Consider the following 19,180-nt stretch of genomic DNA (forward strand, 5'->3'; position numbering starts at 1 on the left):
TATTGCTGGGAAGACCATGGGCCATCGAATATGGTGATGGTAAGGCACCTGTTGCCAGTTGTGTATGGATCTGAGCGACACTAAGCAGTGGTTAATAATGTGGAGGTTCGGTATCAGTCATATAACTATCCATTAGAAGACTATACTATGCAGATGAGGTTGACTATGGTGTATCACATTTATCACCAGGGTGTGCTGCTGGTCCCTGGAATGTATGTGTGTAGTCAGCCGGGTGCAGGTCTCGAAAATAGTTGACAGCATGGGAGTGGGGGCCAGGCATACTGTACGTACATTGCAGAAATGTGCCTCGGGAGTGCTCCTGCCTTAGCACACCTAAGCTAAGGGTGTGTCTATACCTGCCTGGTGACATTGGGAGGGATGACAGCAGTGGTGGGGTAGTCAGGGTGTACCGGCTGCACAAGCAGGTGTTGATCAACACAATCAGCAGATGACATGGCCAGCCCACACATGAACATTACATTAATGCAAGCAAGCAGCATACACACAGGTTTCATCCACACTCTACACCACCGGTGTATACCTGCAGGGACATTTCACGACACAGTCCAACCAAATGACATGGGCTGCAGCAGGCAATATATACCAACATGTGCAGGAGGCTGGGGCAGTGAGGATGTGTATGCTGCCGAACAACCCTTACTGCTGGGGTGACATAAGACTTTATAGACCGAGGGTGACTTACCAGGGGCTACATGGGCTGGGGATGTTGGAGCACTATGGGGTGGACAGAGACCTCCTACAGCAGCTTGTTGACCTGTGCCTGCCACACCTGACACATCAAACAGGCCAATGGAAACGCATCACAGTGGATAACATGGGGTGTGTTGGCCTAGGTGTACTAGCCACAGGTACCTCACACAGCACAACTGGGGATATCATGGGTATCACACAGGCATCTGCATCCAGAGTATTGCACCAGTTCACAGATGCCATGTCAACACATGCTTGTGAGCACGTACATGTCCTCAACACACGTGATTAGTGGACCAGCAATATGCATCTATTCAACCACATGGATGACTACCCTGGGGTACTGGGTGCTATAGCCTGCACACGTAGCACCACCCAGGAGCGGGGTAGGGCCTACAGTCACTGCAGGGGCATACCCTCCAACAGCTAGGCCATATGCGTTGGCCAGGGCATGAGATTGAATGTGTGTGCTGTCTGCCCTGGAAGCTATGATGTGTCCGATATATGGCTTCTGACACAGCTGTAGCACACCAATGCCTAAATGGACATCCCCTACAGTCTCCTAGTGGGGGATGCTGGGGAAACACTGGTGTAGTGGCTGATGACACCCATCAGCAACGCACACACACCTGAACACTCACACCATACTGAGTTGGATGCACAGGCAAGATATATACTTGTGCATGTGTTTGGGATGCTCGGTTCACAGTTCTGGTATCCGGACACATCCGTTGGAGCTCTGCAGTATTCACAAGCTACATGCATACAAGTTGTTATGGTATTTGCTATGCTACACAATGTTATCCTGCAGTAACAGTTGCAGCAGGAACAGCATGGGGCAGGGCCACACAGCCCAACACCACTGCCAAGGCCTGTACAGGCACAGTGTGACTTGATGAAGGAACTACCTGAGTAGGGCACAGTCTGCGAAAGCCCATGCACAGTATGACCTGCCCTTGGCAAAGAGGCAACACAAGGCATATGCACTGACACAGTAGGTACCCACGTAGTTCCGCTCTCTGACCCGCACACAGTACAATGGATGCCAAACATGACAGTACCTGTGCTCGGCCATGTATAGGAGGTGCACTGTGTGCATCCGACATAGGAAGCACTCCAGCACCGTCCTCAAGTCCGGATATGCCCAATGAATGACCCCAACCCTCTAAGACACACACAGACGACAGCAGGCCAGGCAGTTTGATGTAGGTTGTGTAAGCTAGGACGTCCAACACCACTGTGCTGGTAATTAAAGCTGGGAACTGACGTACCCTGGTATCCCTCCAAACAGCAATTTAGGTAGGTCCACACACTGACATGGAGTACCCGGCATACCAGTACAGTAGCAGCAGATGTGTACAACTGTTGGCTGTGCCCCTCGTCACACCTACACATGTGAGAGTCATGTGCACTATCCACGGTGCTGTGTAGGACTGTGGTTGTGGTTACATGTCCCCCCACACTATGCAGACATGTAGCAACTGTCAATGCCACATGACCATTAGCTACCCTGCAGACACAGCATGACACCTGTCTGTGTAGAACGGAGGGGTCAGCAACACAGTACTAACTATCTGGACATGTGACACATGCAATACAGTTGACCACACTTTGCATGCTCACACACATGACAGTATGACGGTATTGTCGGTCGACAACATGCGTAACAGTCATACTGGGCATACTCACACACTGAAACACAGGATGGCCAGGCATGCATACACCAGTGGTCCGGACATATCTGCCAGTACATTGCTATACTGTTGGATGTCTGCACTGTATGGTGTGTGTGTGGTCTATCGTCTGTACATATGCCATGGTCTATTGTTAATTCACATGAGCTATGTGCGCAGGGTACTTCTACCATCACGTGTATAGGGCGGTTCTTTGTTTGTGGACAGGCCGACGCCTTTGGATACAGACCGGGTAAGGCACAGTCCAGCAGGTGGGAGCTGTTGTGCATGGATTTGCACAGTGTTAAGCACTGCTGACCTGTGGTCACAGCACCTTATACATGTTTAGACTCCACATTTCTTTGACAGTGCACTACTGGCATACTGGTAGACAAACACGCTTACAGCCGCTCGCTCTCTGACATTTCCGCTTACATTTGTCACTCATGCTGGGTGTGTGCGATCGCTTGTGATGTGTATTACATCGGACTACATGACTACATTATTGGGTATGTGTAACCATTTTGCGACGGCAGGCGTTCGACTGTACAGACTCGGCAGCCTGTCCAGTGATGTAATCATATTATATGCGTGTTCCTCATACGATCTGCTCCCATCTGCCTGATACATGGGAACCGATACTCTGCAATGCTGACATGTGACTTGAGTTTGTTAACGCAGCACTCTGCCGAGTCATGCTACCGCATACCTACTGCACGTTGACCACCTTTCAGATTGCACGACGGGAGACTGTAGGAGTGACACCTTTCCCACTTTGCATGGGATGGTCCCTCATCACACATCTCATTTGACAATACCAGAACTCTCCACCAATCGGGGACATATTTCTGCAGAATCAGGGATAGGTCAAGAAAAATCAGGGACACTTTTACAAAAGTAGTGCTATTAACTTGACACATTAACAGAATCAGAGCATATGACTTAATACACATATTCTGAAGTAACAGTTGTTTATAACTCTTACTTATTGTCATTAGTCAGTAAGTGTAATTCACCACCTTTCCATCAACAGCCACTAATTTTAGGAGGGATTAAGAAGGACAGAGTTAGACTTTCAGTCAAACTCAGGGACGTACCTGACACTCAGGGACAGTTGAGTGGTATGTACAATACTCTAGCCATTGCAACTGTCCTGATTAGGGGACCTTCTCATGTTGTAGGTGTCTGTACTGGTTGCTTGTTACAGGTCTTGTATACCTGACATGTCAATATGTCATATGTAGTAGCATAAGGAACTATACTGCTGCTAGACTACGCTTTGATTTGTTCCGATATGTATATTTATGTACTATGCATGGCTGTAGGTATGTTCTGCCCTGGTACATCTGACAGTTCTACAGAGCAGGTTCCATTTTGGCCATTCAGTCTGGTGGTGGCCCTATAGACCCTATATGTAGAGCTATCACATGTGTCAAGGCAACACATACCCACAGCCAGTAGTAAATGGACGACTTCCACGGTTTGCATACGTTAAGGTTATTCATGTAGCATTATAATTGATAATACTGTTTCCTATTACATGTAGCTGTTACTGATACAACAAATTGATGTCTGACACCACTACACACACTATATAGCCTCCATTCCTGAACACACAGGCCATGTGCCATAACTGTCATTTTGCAGGACACAACTGCCCAGACGGGCGAGTCCATCACAGGTGTACGGGTGTTGAACCTCTTCTACCCGAGGTGGTCAGCTAATTATGCACTTTCCGTCAGTAGCAGAACTCACATACCAATGGGTGTGAATGAACACTGTATCAGGAACAATGGATAACACCCTGTGGGACACAGTTAGATGATTGGTTCTATTAACCAGACACATTCACAGTCACAGAGCATATGTATTCATTCACGTTTGTTGAGGTACATGCTGCTTATGACTCATACATGTTGTCATCTGTCATTACCTGTATTCTGCCATCTGTTCACCTAATATCACTAGTTCTGGCAGTGTTTAGTTGGACTTTGTTACATTCTGATACATAACTATGGACGTCCATGCTAATCGGGTACATGGCACTGTTTAGGTCTCTATGTATTCCCCTGATGGTTTACAGACTATCCAGTGGATGTGCTCTTCAGGTTTGGGAGGTGTAGGTTTATGCTATGCCCACATAGGAATATTAATGACTTCCACTGGGCGGGCCTACTACATCTCTGCCAACCAACACCTGCACACTTAAGCCCATTAATGCATACTCATGGTCCACCTACCTGTCACCCCTCTACAGCAGTCATGACAAATACTGCAAGCGCAGCTGGGGTATGAGCACTCCCCTACACATTGCCCACTCTCCCCATCTCGGGACACATGTCGTACGTTTTGTCAACCCATGTATTATCACACTTGCACAACCTACTGTTCCATGTACACCTACATCCTGCTTGTAATAATGTCAGCAGATTCACACATACCCTGAATTTTTGGGGTCTCGCAAGGGACACCGTTATCCATGTTTAAAGTGTAGACCTTGCAGAACTCTCCCACTGGTCCTTTCCTACAGGTGTTTTGGACAGCGGCAGTGTATTGATCTGTATTGCCTGTCTGTATGTCTGTCCGGCCTAGCTGGGCAATGTGGGGGCTACAACATTTATTTATTGGACCTCCCAGTCACATATGCCCGGGCTGTAAATATGTTACCCCTAATTGCTGTGAAGTAACCTATTTATGTACATGTGTATATCTACACTGACATATATATTTTGTTTTGTGTGTATGTGTATATATCACTACCTGTTGTTTGTGTATATATATCTATCTATATATATCTGTAGTATATCCTTGTGTGTGTGTGTGTGTGTGTGTATATATATATATATATATATATATATATATATATATATATTTATATGTCCGTATGAATATATATGTGTATGTAAATTAATATAGATATATTATATATACATTTTTATCTATATATACATCTGTGTGTCCGTTAACCTATATATTTCCTGGACATGGACACTTACACATGCATATTGGTCTCTGCTTTAACTGCATACTATTGCTTTAGTCATTCTGACACCAACACTTCACTCCAGTGAACTTGTGCTCAGTATATTGCACGTTATGCAGCGGACAGATGTCGCACGTTTTTCATGTCTGGGGTGCCGCTGCTAAGTGGGATGTGATACAGTGTCATTCGACCTATTACTCGTATACGTAGACTATTATTCCTGCTACTGTGTTTGTTTCTGTGCACATTCATATTATTACTGTTGATAGGATGTGTGTTTGTGTTACTGTGACTATACGTCAACATATTGTTCTCTTCATGTAGTTGTGTCTTTCTGCTTTTCCCGGTTTGGGGTTGTCACAGCAGAACTCCGTTCTGCTCATGGGTGGCGTATAAGTTTTACGTGCCGGGCTGCCAGACCTGACGCACAACATCTGACAACGATACGCCCATTCATGCATGTCTCCACGCAAATGACGCTCTATCTGGGAATTGCACCTATGTACTAGCTGACCTCCATGGGCCACTCCATTGCACCCGGTGCAACATACCCTAGCACTCCTGTGTCCATAGTCGCATATCCATAGTTTCTCCTGCACACCCGTGTTGAGTTTCCACGCGTAACAGCCATTATACACCTGATATCGTAGCCATGACACACCTTTACACATTGCCCTCTCATGAGCGTTGGGGCCCTACACACATTTTGTACTACCTCGTGTATTCACAGGCTCACCATCCATTCATATTTGCACATACGTGCCTTTCCTGGTGTTATGGATTATGAACGATTTGTGGGTTACAAGTGTAGGTGGTCGCAACATGTACTACATTCCGTCTGTTTACAATGTTGATGTAGCACTTCAACGATGTTATGGCCACTGGTATAGCCCTGCCTCTGGTGTGAAGAGCGGTGCTCTACTCACACTTGTGCAGCTTTATGTGACATACGCTGCAAGCACTTCATAATTCCTTACTTGCTCTGGATTCCCTTCACAACTCTTATGTTTGCTTTCGTCTTTCGGAGTTCCTTACATATATACATATATATATATATATATATATATATATATATATATATATATATATATATATATATATATATATATATATATATATATATATATATATATATATATATATATATATATGTATGTATATATATATATCTGTATATATATGTGTGTATATGTATATATATATATATATGGGTCTACCTGACAACGTCGACAAGCCACAACACCGACAACCAGTTTACCGACGCCAGAAGATCGACGATTGAGAAGACCGACGGATGAAAACACCGACGCTGAGAACACCGACATGGGAAAAGGCTGTGTAAGTATGCGGTAGTGACGGACGTTAGGGTGCGAGTAAGGTAAGTGTGCGATATTGACGGTGTTTGGGTTAGGGGCGGGTTAAGTGAGTTAGGTTAGGGCCGGCTGGTTAGGTAAGTGTCGGTAGTGATAGTCTTTGGGTTAGGCGGGTTAAGTGAGTTAGGGTTAGAAGCGGGTTAGGTAAGTGTCGGTAGTGATAGTCTTTGGGTTAGGCGGGTTAAGTGAGTTAGGGTTAGGGCGGGGTTAGGTAAGTGTCTTGGTAGTGATAGTCTTTGGGTTAGGGGTGGGTTAAGTGAGTTAGGGTTAGGGCGGGTTAGGTAAGTGTGTGATAGTGACGGACCTTAGGGTTAGGGTTTGGGTTAAGGTTGTAGATAGTTGTGTATGTGAGGTTTAGTGTGGGTTTGTAAGGATTTTGGTGTTGTTGTGTTGTGTGTGTGCTTTTTGGACAGGGGATTTGTTTTGATGTGCTGTCGGTAAAATGGTTGTCGATGTTGTGGCTTTTCGATCTTGTGGACTGTCGGTTATGTGGTGTCGGTAAACTGGTTGTCGGTGTTGTGGCTTGTCGACGTTGTATATATATATATATATATATATATATATATATATATATATATATATATATATATATATATATATATGTGTATATATAGATAAATATGTAGATATATAATTGCATATTTCTGTTATGTCTGTGGATATTTATCTATACACACATCTATCTATATATATAAAAGTTACAGCTGTACAAGACAACATACATTTGTTATGCTAATAGCTGCATACACCTGTGCAGGCCCACTTGCATCTACTTATTCTGAGTTACATATGTTTACAGGCACTTCTTTGGGATTACATGTGCCTTATTCCTTATGACAGTACCACTTTGATGGAATCCGGTTAACGGACCCATGCGAACGGGGTCATCTTTACATGTATAAATGTTGGCTTTACAGCACAGAGGCATTCATTACACAATTAATATGTGCTATAATCATACTTGAACCGGGAATGCCTTTACGTTGGGCGGATGCTGTAACCACTACACTATTGGTGTCCTGGCTCATTTATATGTATACCCATGGTTCATAGCTACTTTGACATACGCCTCACCACTTCCCTTTCACAGCACGCATCCATTCTCCTGCTGGGAAAACTGCAGTACTACAATTAGGACATTCCCTGTTTCCTACTGCTCTGGACCCGTGCTGCAAGTCTACTCACTCCCATGATATTCATAACTCCTACACTTACAGTCCTCGCACATACACGTGTTTGATTGTCAGGGTGTTCATGTGCTGGTCCGGGTTTAGGCTCAGCCGACTGGTGACTAGAACTGCCCTGGCACTGTTCAAAGATCAGATGTAGCACATGGACAGAGTTAGTCCAGAGTTTAACATTCTACCTGTGTTTACAGACGCAGGTGTTTGGGCACCTCTGACCACATTATTGGGTCAACGCTACATAATTTAGGGCGGGGAGTGGTTCCACTACCTAATGCAGGTTGGGGGGGTGGTTTCCACATGTTTCCCTTCCCATTTGACTATTTTGTTCATTTATAGATGCAATGAATATTATTCTGGACATCTGTTATAAATTCACTACAGGTATGCAATAGTCCTGTCAACAGATGTGACAGTTGGTTGGTGTACTTCTGTGTACAGACCTCTCTGATACTTGGGGATTCATTTCTACAGTGACAGGGACAAGGCTATGACAACTCAGGGACAATCACGGACGCTTCTACCATATTAGTACTATTAACCTGGAACGTGTTGACAGATTCGTAATACTGCTAATTTTCTGCAGTTAAATGCGTCTATTACTCTTCATTGTTGTAAGTAGTTATTTTCATTCAACACCTTTCCCCCAAAGATCACTGGCTTTGTGAGTGGTTAAGGGGCTGGCCAGTTACTGTGCGAATGTTCTGACCATTGGTATCATTGACATTGTCATATGTACAGGTTGGGATGTATTCTGGGGACTAGGATTGCCACGTTTTCAAATGGCCAAGATGAGACATTTTCGGAACACACATCAGATTTTACAAGCCGACACATACCCATGGTCAGTACAACGGATAGAACTTTACTTACTTGCCTACATAAAAGCCTATTGTTGTAGCGGTTTAGTTGCTTATTCTGTTTCTTGTAACATTTAGGTATTGTAGATACTGCAATAATTATTTTCTGCAACTATTACATAACATATGGGACATAATTATGTCCTACAATCCCAGGACATTTGCCATTTGTAATGTATTTTGTCCAGACACAACTGTCCAAAGAGGGACTGTCCCTCGCAAAGTGGGACAGATGGTAACCCTACTGCAGACACCAGATTGTTTCGGCCAACACATAGCCACGGTCAGTGCAGGTTTAGAACATTCATTTGTTTCCTAGCTGTGAGCCTTATACCTTTGGCACTTTTGTTGTTTGCCTGTTTCTTGTATGAATTACATTTATTCTATCCTGACGTGACCGCTTTAGGCAACTGTTACATGCAGTATGGTACATAGTTATTTCCTACGATCAAAGGACATTTGGCATTGTATCATTGTTGGTCAGGTCACACCTACGCACACATTAATTATCCCTCACACAGTGGATCAGGGAGTATCCTGTTTACGTCAGTGCCTTCATCACCCTTATACCATGTGCCACTATGCAAATGTGTGCAATATATTCTCTCACTTATTCGTGTCGGGACACGTGCGTCATGGGCAGGTGTTTGATCCTGGGTAGTAGGTTATGCATGACCATCTAGGGCTGGACAGTCTCCTGCACCACTACTGCGCATTCAAATATGTGTCCAGATATCTACAGGACTGGACTTCGTGTCCTCCATTCTAATGTTTAGACAGGTTACTTATCCCATGAAGGATATCCCAAAAATTGAACAAGACCGAAACAAGACAAATACCGACCATTCTTCTGGCTTTATGAAAATGTGCTGGGGGTTTTACATGCAAGGGATACATAGTTTGCAATCCTGAAACTGCCTAGGGTGACACTACCTACTACATATGCGTAGTGGTCACTATGTGTAGATGTGGCTGCACCAAACCAATAGGCCAGTTATGGCTGGATTTGGTGGATGTTCAGGTATGGGAGCAGGTTGTGTGCTATGGAGGGGATGCTGGGTAGTCCATTATGCATCCAGGTGTGTTGCATTTGATATGGCCAGTTCCATCAGGTCCAATCTGTGGGTATGTACCGGTGATATATCTATACATTTGTATCGCACATTTTAATATTCATATGTTTGTGAGATTGTGTTTTACAGTATGGCCTGTCTGGTTGTATTGCATATGTTTATACATGTTTTTGTGTTTCTTTCTGCTTCACCTGCTGCTCCCTCATACACCTCCGGTTTACCTATTCTGCATATGACACAGTATCACCTTGGAGGATTGTACCATTACCCATCCCCCCCACACACATATTCCTGACACTCCATACATCACTGCTTTGGTTGTTGGCCCATGACACGGCCAGAGTAACACATTGCATACCCTACATATTTCAGGTACCTGTATGGTTGTTTGGACTACCCTGCCATGTTTGCTTTCCACATGCTATACCTCATGCAGATAGGTACACATCCATACTTAACTTTCATTACATGGTTGGTATACCCGGGTAATACCCGTTCAACTGTGATACATCCTGACAAGTTTGGCTTGTACCGCTGATGTGCGGATTTTGGCAGACTGTTCTAATCATTGGTAGGATGCCACTTTTTCCTATGTCCAGGATGGGATATATTCCGGACACATATCCGAATGTACTGGACAACACGTACCCACAGTTAACGGTACGGATAATACTATTCCTTTCAGCCTACATGTTGCCTTACTGTTGTAGCAGTTTATATGCTCCTTCTGTTTTGTTTACATGGTTATTCTATTTCCTGTCACATTTGGTATGTGAAATACGGACATACCTTTTGTATGTGACTATTACATGCCTTGTGGGATATGATTCAGTCATACAGTTGCTAGATATGTACATTTATTGTGTATTTTGTTATGGACACATCTGCCCAGCTGTGTACCCTCCGTCATGCTATGGGTCAGCTGGTGACACTAACCATTGGGCTGGACGTACCTATTGGCGGCGCGCTAATATATGATGCATTTCACTTCCATTTGGTATAGCTATCTACACTGCGTTGGACTACGGGCACACGGTTTTCCATGTCATTTGTTTGAGGGATAGGGACCCGTTATTCCCTACCGTGCATTTGTGTTTGCTTCTTCATTTTGTGTTCACAGGAACTATCTTGCATGCTTTGCATACATTTCAGTATCCACGGACACTGACAGATGTGATTACTATCTTGCAAGTTGTTATATGCTAGCATTTTAGGTTGCACGTCGACAACTGGCATTTCCACGCCTCCGTGCGGCACTTCAACACACCCTATGCACTCGTGCTCCTTTCCTATGCACGTGGCTGTGGCGGCAACGCACCTTCATTAATATGCTTTTGGTGCTACTGTGCCATCTTCATGCTGCACTGTCGGTGCAAGCCTACCACCGGCCTTGCGCCGAGCTTCATAGTCTTCACCCTCAGAACTGACATCACTGTCTCCTGCAGCAGCTCCCTAGTTAAGTGCCAGACTAGGCATTGTCTTTGCAATGCGATGCAGGACATTTTCAATGCTGCTGATACATGCATGGAGGCCCCATTTCATTATATTCTTGACCAGCCATGTCAGTTCCTGCCATTTGAGAAAAATTGCCACCTTCTTTACTGCTGCTCCTGGATTATACCACCGCACTAGCAGCCTGGGCAAAATCACTACCTTCATTTCTACTGCTCCTGGATTGTACTACTGCACCAACAGCCATGGCAGAGTTACCTGACACACTTGGAGCAGGTAGGGCAGGGATTGTAGAGACAACACTGACAGGTTGTGACCTTGAAGTGCTAGGTATCTGTGCTGCCATCTGTAGAGGTATGGCAGGCTGAGTTGCAGTGGTTGGTATACCAATCTGTGCTGTTGATCATTAATTTTTCATTGGAAAGTTATGCAGACATCAGATTGTTAATAAATTATAGTCCCACACACAAAAAATAAGAGAGAAAAAGGATGGGGAGCCAAAATAAGAAATAATTACATGCATGGCACTTCACAGTACTGTATATTTTAGATGTCACTGCTCTGATATAAGCAAAAGCTGCCTTTATTTCACTATAACTGGTTCAATTTATGCATTCTAAATTAATAATTATAATTACCATAATGTAATTCTTCCTGACAGACTGCTGTTAAGATCTTTATAAATAATTATCAATTTAAAAAAAGTGCTGCTTCTGAGTACTGAACCCACACAAAGTAAAGCAGCAAGAGTTATTGGGGAAGGCACGCATGCTTGAGATGAAGGATGAGGTATGCCTTCAATGCATGCTAGTGCTTGAGGGAATGAAAATAACAATATTTCTTGAATTTTTAAATGAATCATACTTACCCTGTGCATCTCTGAGGCCAATTAATCTCTCCTGGTGGACTGCACAGTTTGCAGCTATCTCCTATGCAGCTGTACATCACAAAAGAAAAAGAATATATGAAAGCATAATGGGCAACTGCCAAGGAGTCTGTCTGTTTTCAATTGGGCAAATGCAGCTGCAAGGCTTTGTGTCTTTGCACATTACCAGTAACGGACGAGATATGAAACAGGTGTGAATTCAGACATATTTTGTTAACATGATTTTTGCAGACAGAGCTTATGAGGGAGAGAACGGTGCTAAATTTAGAGCAAAAAGCTGGGATGTTGAGGAATCCAGGATATTCACAGCACTCCTCAAGAAGAGCTACAACCATAGGCTGCTACAGGAGGATTATACCAGGTTTCAGTATAAGGCAAAGGCTTGGAATAGTTTAGCCGAAGTTGTCTTCACTGCAACTACCATTCCACACAATGGTGAACAATGAGGTCACCACTATAGTGACCTTAAAAATTGCATGCAGGACGTCCTAAGCTGTTTGGAGCCTGAATTTAGGACTGACAACATCCCCCAGTTATGTAAGTATACTGACCCGGGTCTAGGTTCAACTTGTGAAAAGAAAATTTGATGAACAGCATTATATTCAAAATGCTACTCAGTAAAACTCTTCATGTGGGGGGCTGCACCCACCATAACGCCCACTAATTATATATACCAATGCCAATATTGTGTTACAATGGGGAAAGGGCATATTTCCTGATCCCTACTGTACTGTGATCTTACCTGAATCGCTCAATGAACAGCATGTTCGATGAGACATGCCATTCTATGCTTTTTCCGTTTGATGGCTGAACATAAACCCTACTGACCCATAACCTGTCTATGATATGGAGGTAATTATTTAGAACTCCAGAAGACCAACAGCCACCACTCAAACGTTAGCATAAAAGTCTTTATTTCAACACATAGAAAATGACCATGATGATAGCAATTACAGCATGCTGGTTTTGGGAACAGAGCCTTCTTCAGTGCAACAATCAAACATACCCCCACCCCCATCTTAAATAACATTAGAACACATATCACTGGTTAATCAAAAGTGTTTGTTAAGGCCAGGAGAAAAAAGTGCTCTCAAATGAATAATCCATTTCTTCTCTTTTTATCCAATATATTATGCCAGCCTGATTTATCCTAATTATTAAACATAATTCTATCTGTAATAACAAACCTAAATGTAGCTGTTGGATGCTTAATAGTATATTTGTACAAAACATTCTAATGACGAGCACATCTAACATCATTAAGATGTTCAGAAATGCATAGTTTAAGTGGGCGAGAAGTTTGCCCCACATGAAAAGCAGGACATGTACATAGAACTAAATAAATGACCCAATCCAACTCATAATTTCTATAAGCATATTCTGTCTATCAAATACATGCAAGCTGTTGTAAGAGGAAAATTGTTTGTTATGCTTGTACAAACATACTATCAAACTTCCAACAGCTAAGTTTAGATTTGTTATTACAAATAGAATTATGTTTAATAATAAGGATAAACCAGGCTGACATAATATATTGGATAAAAAAGAGAAGAAATGGATTATTCATTTGGAAGCACTTTTGTCTCCTTGCCTTAACAAACACATTTGATTAACCAGTGATGCATGTTGTGATGTTATTTAAGATGGGGGTGGGGGTATATGTGATTGTTGCACTGAAGAAGGCTTTGTTGCCGAAACCGGCATGCTGTAATTGCTCTCATCATGGTCATTTTCTATGTGTTGATATAAAGACTTTGTGCTGATGTTTGAGTGGTGGCCATTGGTATTCTGAAGTTCTGAATTTTCAATTATTTTGGCTGTGCACCTGTTCCTTACCTGTGTGGTCTTGGTTTTATTATCATTGGTAATTATTTAGCCAGCCAATGCAGTTACTCATTATGCTTTCATATATGTGAGAGTAATCAGTTTTATAGCCTGTTTTTTTTTTTTTTCCTTTATAGGTTCCACACTTACCTTGTCATTGCTACAATTAACAACTGTGTCCTTGGGAATTGTCCATATCTAATATTATCAAAACACAGCCTTGGTAAGTAAACATCGTGGTGTCTGACAGGCATCAGTTTTCCTATGTGTAAATGTATAGGATCTCAGGCTTTGAGCTTGGTAGTTTTGTGTTCTGTCTTTTGCCTCTTAGCCAGAGCCAGGACATATTGTACATGCCTCCATCTGCCAGCAACATCTGCACCTGGTGGCTGTCCCTCAGATTCCTAATGTGTATCTGCTGCGGCTGCTGCTGGCTATGTCAGTGGTCTTTGAAAGTATGACCCTGCCCTTTGCAGTCGTTGTTGAAGCTGTTTCTCAAGAATTATATTTTGTAACATTGCATAGATTTTGGCACAGGCACACAGGTCATACTGCAGTGCACTTTCTATTTTACCTAGACACCAGGACCTTGATTTAATCAAGCACATGTTTTATGATATTCCTAGTTTCAGTGTTGGCCTCATTGTTTCCTTGCTCAAGTGGGTTTATGTGGGTTTCATAGGAGTGTCATAATTCTGGACTTCAGTGAATAAACTGCATCGCTCAATAGATGACCTTTGAAGAATGTCAACCCTAGTAAACCTGATGTACAACTCGCAGGCATGCCATCTATGTGAGTCATAGAAACTGCTGCATTACAGACAACCTGACAGTTTACAGAGTGGGAACCCTTTCTGTTGATGTAGTGGCTCCCATGTTTTTCAGGTGCAGCTTTAATTTCTATGTGTTTCTATGGCTCCCAAAACTTCAGGGAAGAGTGCTATGGCATATAATGCTTGCAAGGTTCTTGCTCTGTCCTGTGGTGTTTATGGTAAACATATATACTCCCTTGCATGATGCAGCACTGCATTTAAAAATTGATGTAATGTTCTAGAGGCTAATAACTATGACATCCCTAATGTATTCCCTGTGGGTCTCTGGAAAGTATCAGTAGCTAGTATACATAATGCTGCACATACCTTTGTTTCTCCTGGAATGGGTTCTCCACAATTTCCCTGTTGCCTGAGGTGAGGGGTGGCAGAGGTTGCATATTTCCTCCGGATTTCCCTGTCCACACTGTATTTCTCAACAATTTCTGTTTAACGGAGTTCATGACAAGTTAAACCGGGTCCTACCTCCCTTCTTCTAATTGCCTGAGGTCTCATAGCAGCAACAACAGCACTCTGATTTAATGCTTGTTGCACTTATAGTATAATAATAGCAGCAGCATCCCCTAATTCTTGTTGAGGTGTAATTGGGCTATATTCCAAGAGTTTTGGTATACATGGAAAAAGACTATACTGAGTGTACATGATTGCTTTATAGCTTCCTTTATAGCTTTGCCATGCTGGATTGGTTGATTAGCATGTATTTTGGCTTATGCTAACATTAGTATATCCTGCTAATTATCTGAGTTTGGCAGTTCTACATGTTGTGCAAAGGCACTTAATGAATACCAAATAGCACAATATCATGTTGGTGTTACTGCGCAAGGCCAACATTATAGCTACAGTTGGTGTACCTCTTTATGAGTTCAGCCCAGTGTTTTACTATAATTTATTATCACAGACCATGCATGTCTTACTGTAAATTATACATTTATGGTATGTGTCCTGAAGTCAAAATGTATTTACTACCTTTTGAGATAATTTGTGTTCCATGTAGCTATTTATAGGTATTAAAGTGGATTGAAAATGAATTCTACAAATCCATGTCATCTTGTGCAGTCTTTACATGTATGAAACACTGAGAATTGCTTTCAGCATGTTCTGTGTCTGTACTAGCTTATTTGCATCCTGAATTGATAATCTTTTAGAGTAATAGGTAAATCAATTCATTTAAGTAAAATAATGGTCTTCTTAAGCTTGAGCAAGAGAAAATAGAGTGATGACATTGTTTCTCAGGGTGTGAATATCAGATTTAAAGAGACAGTAGCATTCATGCACATTTCTGTCTGGCAACTGCTCTCAGGGATATCATTTGTCTCCATTTGACAATCTTTATGACCTCAGTTTAAAGTACTCTTCTGCTGTCCTGCTTTTAGTAATACTTTTTTTCTAGTGAAATCTTTTTTTCTGGAGTAAAACAAGAAAACTTTTCATTGTACTCCACTCCTCAACACTCAAAAACACAAGCCATGGGATTCAGAAAGGGTTACTTTGAGCAGTGAGCCCTTCTATTAGCTGGCAGCCCTTACAATAGCCCTTTTGAATTAAGAGACTGTCCTATTGTAGTGACTTGCTGCATGTGGAAAATTCTTCAATGAGGGTGGTCCTACAGGCCATACTGGAGGATAATAAGGCAATTAGCAAGAGCGGCTAATGCTAATTAGTTATGTGCTCTCTTACGGACATGTCTGCAGGTACTCCTTTGTTTTGCAGAGTGATTCCAAGATTGACTCACTTGGTCACATAAGTTAATGTGGTTGATTGAGTAAGCTGCCTAGGAAAAACAATTGTGGTCACCCACTGTAATCAATGGGGTAGGTTATGTTACTGGTAAGTAGAGCAATGCTCAGTGGTTTCATAGTGGTAGCAGGGTGTTCACTGTAGGGGGTTAGGTAATGGATTAACTGAGATTGTGCATTTGTGTGACTGTATGTGTTCATGCATGTCTTAAAATGTTTGCGAGAATGTGGGAAGGGTGTTCCTGTGCCAACATGAATCATGGGCTGCTGGTGGAAATTGCAATCATAAAGAGTTTGTTACATGCAAATTAGCTGCTGCTGATGTTTACCTCATTGAGGCTAAAGATGTCTGTGAATTGCTTTTTCCTTGATTGCGTACATAAAATCTTCCTGCAGAAGGCAGTTTGCATGGCCATGGACATTTTCTCTGAATCTCAGTTTCCTTTAAAATTTGGCTACAATATTATTTTTTCATGATTCATACAAAACACCATAATCATACACTTGTAGTAACAAATACCAACTTTGTAGTTTGCAATTATAAAGGATTATAGACAGTTATAATAGCAAAACATAAAAAAATAGTACTTAAGATAATAAATAGCACATTTCATTGAGCAAGATAATCATGTACCTCAGTTGCATGCTTGCTTTTTGTGTCCATTAATATCCTACTGGCATGTTAAATAGAGATAATTTTTGCTAATCTTTATTTTATAATAATACATACTCCAAACTTACTTTTGAGATATTTCTTTGTAATATGAAGGGTTTGTAAAAGTCTTAACTATAGGGTTAAAGTTTATTTGAGGATGTTATATAGTTATAAGGGTTGTTTTAGGAAAACAAAAAATGCTGCAGGCTTATCAAATGATTTATAAAAATTATTTTATACCAAGATTATATAATCCCCATTGTAAAGGAGGTATGGGCCTCCTAGAAATTGATTACATATATAGATCTGGAACTATAGGACTGTATATATATCTGCTGGCCTCTTAAGACCCAAACATAGAGAATGTTTTATAATTTGAGGAGAAGTCTAAAATGACTTCCTGCTTAGTTTAACAGAAACATAGTATCAAACAGGAATGGAAATCAAATGAGATGCAGACAAAAATCGGGCAGCAACTGAATGTGCCAAAAAACAAAAGAAATAATATCAGGTGAATGATCAGATAAGAAGGCAAGAAATGTGGAAAATGCATAAATACAGTTGTAAGTACAGAAAACTCCGGTAACAACCTCATGTCAATTGGGATCAAATGCAAGAATGGTAAAGGAGAGGTGAATTTAAACCAAAGATGAAAGGTTAATTTTGGTAGCTCAGGATAGTTGACTACATACATGTTGCTTTACAAAGTCCATTGAAGATGTCGGAGAAACAGACAACTGTAGGTTTTGCAAAACAGAATTGTAAACAGATGCACGTTTTGTTGCTGATGTGATTATCTTATGTCAGAAGACCTCTATACTGAAATGCATAATAATGTGACAAGACTGTTGCATTGGAAAGTGTACAAACATTATAATATTGAAATAGCTGAGAAGCATTGGAAAGACACAAAGTATTTTAGAAACTGATGAAGTATATATCACATGGGATCACCCATTACCAGCAGTTTAAAAAACTGATACAAGAAAACCAAATATAGAAATCCATGAAAAGAAGACAAAAGTAACATCAATCATTGAAATTGTTACACCCAATGATTACAGTGTCTTATGTACAGAGAGACACAAAGTTATATGATACCAGGATTTGCAAGCAGAAATGAGGGCAGTGTGGAAAACGTAGGTAGTAGCAGGAGCAATGGATTTCATTAAAAAAAAAAATACAGTTGTATTTAAATATGTTAGCGATACATGCAACTCCACATGAATTGCAGAAGGAGTCAATTCTTGGCGCTTTGTGGGTTCTGCAAAGAGCACTTTTGACTAACATCAAAGATTGAAGTAATACTAATTTCATGAACTTTAATTATACTTTGACTTAGGAATGGGGTCCATTCCCATCATGGTATTAGAAACCCAAAACTTGGAGAAATTAAACCACATTTAACAGGCTATTTCACACTCTATATTGGTAAATTTAATTAAAGGATCCATACATGTTTCGAACTGGGGTGCAACTTTTAGATAATAACTGGTGAGGCCTATGAAGTCCTTGAGTTCTTTTAAGGTTTAAGAATTCTTAAAAGTCATAATTTTGACTGCTTTATTTTGGTTTGGCTTAATAAACACATTACCAACTTCATATCCCAAAAATGTTGTCCTTTCTGTCTTCTACTTGTTTAGACTAACTGTTGCTAAATATAAAGCTTCCAGCACATTTTGTAGATTTTTTTATGTGCCTTCCAGCTGTCAGTAAATAATTTTAATATAATCTAGGTATACAGCAGTATATTGTGCATGGCTTTCTAACACATGAGTCAGCAAATACTGAAAGGTGGCAAGATCAACATGGAGTTTAAAGGGTATAGCATTAAAATGAAAGATGTCAAAAGGAGTTTTAAATGCTGCTTGGTCTTTTCAATCAGATTTTAACTGTGATGTGCCAGTATCTACATTTTATTTGTTTAACATTTGTTAACC

This window comes from Protopterus annectens, chromosome 5.part1 (assembly GCF_019279795.1).
Source record: "Protopterus annectens isolate FY-2018-M chromosome 5.part1, PAN1.0, whole genome shotgun sequence".
Lineage (NCBI taxonomy): Eukaryota > Metazoa > Chordata > Ceratodontiformes > Protopteridae > Protopterus > Protopterus annectens.